This window comes from Bombyx mandarina, chromosome 09 (genome assembly GCF_030267445.1).
Source record: "Bombyx mandarina strain Sakado chromosome 09, ASM3026744v2".
In the NCBI taxonomy this organism is placed as follows: Eukaryota; Metazoa; Arthropoda; class Insecta; order Lepidoptera; family Bombycidae; genus Bombyx; species Bombyx mandarina.
The window spans coordinates 9,663,558-9,670,496 of record NC_143216.1 but is presented as its reverse complement, the minus strand read 5'-3'; the positions used below and the strand labels follow the sequence as shown (position 1 = coordinate 9,670,496).

The following is a 6,939-nucleotide window of genomic DNA, read 5'->3' as shown; positions in this document are numbered from 1 at the left end:
ATATAATTTGTATAATGGGATATTCAACGTAAATGAGCTAGCTGACATCCTAAAGATTCACTGGAAAGAATCTAATTGTACAATAGATTTTTTTACAGTTAGCTGTGAGGAAAATTCTAAGCAGCTATTGCGATGATCTATCATTTCCTCTTGGCAATCTGAGCATAGTTCATCTTACTGTTTGGAACCATTGCGCTCATCCGCAATGCATTTCCAGTTATTTTTGTAATATACCATTCAACTCTGAAATGAATTCACTTTCAAACTATTTCCTTAGCTTCCTCTTTCAGTAGAGACTTGAAGTTTGGACGTATTGTCAATCCTTGATTGTGTCCCTAGAAGTACAGATGTCCAATAACTACTCATCATCACGAAAGCCATCTTCTTCCGAAGTCAATACAAATTGATAAAAAGTTTCGTTAGATAATTTATGGATCGGCTTACTTGTATTAGGAAGTATTGTGAAGTCGTAAGGGTATATTCAACTAACCTGCCTATTTTACCGCAAAGCAATCATGACTTTCCGGATAAAATGTGAGATGGCCATTAAACAATACAATTTGGACTGTGATCCCGCGCTTCAAGGTAGATGGTCGCATTGGTAATGATGACTCTAAGCTTGGCTTGGTTGGTATCCCACGAACATGGGGAGAGACTTAAGTCCAAATTTCAATGTATTTTTTTTGCTTAGTTGGTAGGACTAGCCACAGCCCACCTGGTGTTAAGTGGTTACCGGAGCCCATAGACATCTATAACGTAAATGCTGCCACCCACCTTGAGATATCAGTTCTAAGGTCTCAGTATAGTTACAACGGCTGCCGCACCCTCTAAACCCAAACGCATTACTGCTTCACGACAGAAATAGGCGGGGTGGTGGTACCTACCCGTGCGGACTCACAAGAGGTCCTACCACCAGTAATTACGCAAATTATAAATTTGCGGATTTGATTTTTATTACACGATGTCATTGCTTCAACGTGGAAGTCAATCGTGAACAATTGTTAAATACTTATTTCATTAGAAGAATTAGTACCTTAGAATTAGGTTTCGTCACAGAAATGAATGGGATGCTGTACCTACAACATGCTTTTGTCTACTAATATAAAACAAAACACTTAAACACAGTTCACAAAATAGATTCTATATTTCTACAAAAAATACTTGTATTTCTGTCGTACCCAATCAGTTCAGCGCTAACCCCAAGAATCCTCTCAGAGTAATTTATCGTCTCATCACCTTTCACAATTTACGATGTATTACAATTTCAAAGTAGACACATAACAATATATTTGTACAATCAATGTAATATCAGTAAGGTAGGTCGGTACAGTCGCGTGCGAAATTTCCTTCCTTCATTTGGAATTTTAGAGACGTTTATTTTTCAAATATAAAGCGTCGTGGCTACTTTAATGTGCGAAAGAGTTAATCTCACAAGCACTTAAATATATCAAAATATTCATGGAATCAAAGTAATTAATTTTACAAATGAAAATACTTGACAACACATAGCTTAGCAATTTGTCCTTACCTTACCTTCCATCATAATTCACAGTATTTCCTCTAGAAATCGGGAGCAAAGTGAGCTCTGCGCTCAATTCACTGGCCTCACATCATTGCTCGCCCGACCAAAAGCAATCGTTCTATCTGAAGAAAACTTTTTACTTAGACCAAATACGTAAATGGCGCTACAACGTTGTGTCGCTCTACTTTTTGGAACGAAGTTCCTTATGGGACGATGCGGAGGGGAACCCTAACCGGGAAAAAAACGTCCGTAACGTAAGATTTTTATTAGTAATGCACACACTGTACGACTTAACTTTGTAATAACGTACAAATTAGAAATGCACACAGTGTACGACTTAACTTTGTAATAACATATTTTTTTATCATTCATTGACCACGATCTCGGAGCGTTCGTTTGCGCAATACACTAATCCTTATGCAAACAACCGTGAATGAAGTGTACCACAATAAGTTCGCACGTTACCGAATTACTGTGGGTTGTTGCGAAACCTCCAATTTTATTATCTTTTTATTTTTTAGTGGGTTATAAATAATAAGTAAAACATAATTCTAAGATCTGATAAGTATTGTTTCAATCATTTCACAATTAACCAGAACTAAATATAATTTTTATAATTTGCAACATTTACGTAGGCAACAGTACACGTGCACACATAACATTTGATGAGATGGGTTCATAACAATCTAGACGTATTGTTTGAGGTGCAAACATCCCGCCCGCCCTCAGGTGATGTAGTTAAACTTGCCCTAGTCGCTTATTACTGACGCAGGATATTACCGTGCTACACAACTAGTCACGATAGAAGAGGGTTGCCTGTTATCGATAGTTGCCTACTAATATCGACAACTGGTTTTTCGGTAGAGAACTTTTTTATAGCAAAATATGATAAGCCAGTTGTCGTCTGGTATAAAGTGTTTTTAATCTCGCATGCCACATGTCACATGATCACAACTCGCATGTCACTACCCACCTTGTTACACGGGGGTGAAGTATCAATTGTATATCCCACCCTTCAAACCGACACTGGTGACTTTTTTTTATTGCCTAGATGAGTGGACGAGCTCACAGCCCACTTGGTGTTAAGTGGTTACTTGAGCCCATAGACATTCATAACCCACCTTGAGATACAAGTTCTAAGGTCTCAAGTATAGTTACAACGACTGCCCCACCCTTCAAACCGAAACGCATTACTGTTTCACAGCAGAAATAGGCAGGGTGGTGGTCAATCGTGAACATTTGTTGAGTACGTATTTCATTAGAAAAACTGCTTTGCAGCAGAAATAGGCAGGCTCCCGACGGACCTACTATCGATTAAAAATCAAACAGCTTCAGTTAACACAACTCCTTTTATTGCTTATTTGATTCTGATTCCCTTACAACAAAAATAAGATTCTGATTCAGCCGGCACTTGGTTCACTAAACTAATTTAACCCGGGTGTTCTAATCGAAATACAATTAGTGACAAGTAAAGCACGGTGCTATGTTATAGGTAGAAGCCTTAATTATACTCTACCCTCGCGCTACTAATTATATTTAACAAACAACATTTGTTTTCTATTACGGAGTGATTTTTCCTGTCAATGCCTGTTTTGTGTTGGTTAATTCGATTCACAGAGAAGGGTTAGGGGAGTGCATCATGTCTCATACTGTATTTTGGTCCAAGCGCTATGTGGGTGTTAATAAATTCCATCCATCAAAATGTCCAAGTTGAGATATGAGGTGGATAATCAAAATCATGTTATCTGCTACCGAACACAGACTTAGGCAGCTATCTCCAGGGCGGTCGGCTTTGTGCAATCATCGTCTCCCTAGTTTCCGCAGCTTGCATATTAAGTCTTCGAGTAATGTAACTTATCCACAGTGATTTTAGTGTGGTGGTACCAAAAAGCACGAATATACTTTGCTCCGGTCCGATGTGGTTCAATAGAGAAGTAATTATTAAGGACAATCAACAAATTTAAAATGAAACTTAAGCTCATCTTAAGTTTCATTTTAAATGAGGAGATTCTCTCTATTTATATTCATATTTATTTACATTGATTACAATAGAAGCAAGATTCGACGCGATTTCCGAAATTAGGATGCTGAGCACCGTTTGAAATATCACTTCTAAGCATCTTTAAACTTTTTAAGAAAAGTTTTTTTGTTACCATTATAGATTACGTCCTACCTGATGGTTAGTGCTCTCTGATGATCTAGGATTTCATCGATGCAAGGGGACAACCGAGCTGCTGCCTATCGCTGGTCATTCTTTTCAAACCTCGTTTGATATTGATAAGATCTGTTTTTCTCCATTGTCAGCTAAGCGACGTTTAGCCGTCCGATAAAGTGGATGGCTAATGACCAAATAACAACGTCTGAAGGCGTCGTGGCCTAAAGGAGAAGACGTCCGATGCATTCGTGTCTAGCGATGCACCGGTGTTCAAATCCCGCTGGCGGGTACCAATTTTTCTAATGAAACACGTACTTAACTAATTTTCTCGATTGACTTCCACGGTGAAGGAATAGCATCGTGTCATAAAGATTAAACCCGCAAAATTACAATTTGCGTAATTACTGGTGGTTGGGCCTCTTGTGAGTCCGCACGGGTAGGTACCACCACCATGCCTATTTCTGCCGTGAAGCAATAATGCGTTTCGGTTTGAAGGGTGGGGCAGCCGTTGTAAATATACTAACTTATAACTTTACCAGAATTAAATGGCTACGTATAATCGTCATAGCTTACAAAATATTTTGTAGCATTAAATATTTTAAGTACTTCGAAATGCATTCACAGAATATATTGAAACCACAAACAATGTGCATATAACACCGCGTAATCGTCAACCGGATGCGGAAAGTCTGCCATTTTGTATCCGAAATATTCTGAAATCAGCTTGTCCGGCCTTCCGCGCCGTCGCACACCTGGGACTATATTTTATAATGGAAATATAATAACTCCTATATTAAAACCGATAGTTATTATTTTTATGTCACGTAAAATATTAATTAGTATTTCTACTATAATGTTTTGTACTATAATTTTAACTTAAACAATCAGTAATTAATGGGAAAATTGAAAATCATAATTTTCATAATGTTAGCTTATCATTAATAGGTAATTTTATTTATTCTATAAGAAAGTACAATAAATTATACATGAAACAGCTCTTGCTCGAAAACATTACTCATTTACTAGTGAATCCTATTTCCATACTCTGTTTGTAAAATAACGATACTATTGTTTCACAATAAAGAAAGAAACAATATTGATAGAATCCGTTTAAATTAACATTTACATACATAATTAAAAAATAGGATTTTTTTTTAAAACTGAATTTGACGATTTTTGTATTTTATCTATATATTAATACGTGAAGCAAAAACTTTGTACCTCTTTTTACGAAAATTGCGCAGACGGACGAGTATGAAATTTCCCACACTTAAAGAGAATATAGAGAAGAAGTGCACAATGCTAATATTTTTTTTAAATAATGCATAAAAGATACATTAAATCAATAAAGAAAACATTACCCACACTACATACCATGTATTTGACGCACACACGCATGCATACTATTTGTTTATTGTCAAACTTTTCTTATTGCATAAAGTCTATGGTAAAATTGTAAATAGACTAAATATTATTTGTCTTTGTTAATATTTGTCTAAAGTGTAGTCTTGGCGAAATCTGTGATTAAAGAAGTATTATATAATAAATAGTCTTTGACAATAGAACCATAATAATTATTCAATCTTATAATTTCAATTAATTATAGTCGAATTTCGACTACTGCGGGACCACTAGTTTACAATAAAAATGCTATCTTCTGTATTTTATTTCCTTTATAATGACAAAATAAAACAAAGGACAACATGAAACAAAATATGTGTCTTGTGGTTATGATCGAATTTCGATTATCGACCGAATAACTAGTTTATGTAGATACAAAATTGATTGTCGAATGCCAAATTAAAAAAGAGTGCACTAAAATTCAAATACGACTAGCGACCCGCCCTCGCTACTCTTCGGAAACATTAAAACACACATGAAACCAAAAAAATAAAAAAAAAATTTAAAAAAAAAAAGTAGCCTATGTTCATCAGGGACAATGTCGGCTTGTAATGGAAAAATAATTTTTCAAATCGGTCCAGTAGTTTCGGAGCCTATTCGAAAGAAACAAACAAACAAATCTTTCCTCTTTATAATATTAGTATAGAAGTATAGATAATCGAATGCCTATACTAATCAAAAATATATGGAAAACTAGGCCTTATCTACAGACGTGTAACGAATAAATTCACTTAATAACCCCATAACTGGACGGTATCACGAATGTGCTCATTTCACTGTCAAACGCTATATATTCCGAAATGTGCATTAAAACAATCGGATTAGAGTCATTTTCGTTTGCGCACTTGAAGTGTAAATCCGCGTGTAAAATCCGCAACGAGCAGGTTTCCGTGACGTCCCATTGTCTTGTCGGATACCAGTTAATGCGGATATTCAGGTAACGTGCGGCACGTGGATATCTCTATTGTTCGGGTGTCCGTGTTGATAAATCACTGAATCGCTATTAATGCTGCTTTTCTACTGTAAGGCGATAAATCCGCCGGTCAATTTTGTTTATAGCTAACGCATTTGATTGGCAGACATCTGATTCTCATCTTCATCTGGTTATCCAGAATCCGGGAAATAATTAAAAAATATATAATTAAATTTAGCATTTTCAAAAAAGTAGAAAACAATTATAGAAACATTGATTGTAATTAAGGAATCGATGTTTCAGGATCTACTGGTCGGAACAGTGTTTTGTCTAAGGCATGTCTAATCGGGCATATTGCGTTTCCCGTTTCGGCCTATTACAACAAATATTATGAGCATTCGTGAACATTCTGAAATAGTAGTCACGCATTTGATAATTTCGAAATACCTTTTGGCAGCATTGCATACATACTTAACAATAGGTTATTAGAATTTTTATTTACAATTTTCAAACGTTTAGTCTTTCGAACAAAAATAGTGTGTTAAAAAAACAATAAAGTATCACTAAACGTACTGTACAAATTAATAATTTAAGCAAAAAACCTAGTTATCTAAAGTTATAAAAAATAAAAAAAATGTTTCCGCCCGGGATCGAACCGGGGGCCTTCTGCGTGTTAGGCAGATGTGATAACCGCTACACCACGGAAACTACGAACAGTGTATGTTAAATTTGTAATGGTTTTCAAAATACACAATGATTCAATGAAAGTTGATCTAATTTATATCAATGATAACGATACTAAAATTTATAACCGACCGTAAATCGTTATTTAAGCATTTTCTTTTATAAGTATAATTACAATATAAGGACCAAAAAATTTGAAATTCTTACAAAAAGTAACTAAACGTGGTTCAGTTTTTAGGTAATTTATTTTTATGTAATTCGGGA

At 35.5% G+C, this 6,939-nt stretch overlaps 1 non-coding gene across 1 annotated transcript; it reads right to left on the bottom strand.

Moving 5' to 3' along the window:
- Positions 1–6,626: 6,626 nt before the first annotated feature.
- On the bottom strand, positions 6,627–6,699 carry TRNAV-AAC (transfer RNA valine (anticodon AAC)). Its single transcript has one exon. It is a non-coding gene; the product is annotated as a tRNA-Val (tRNA).
- Positions 6,700–6,939: the final 240 nt, after the last annotated feature.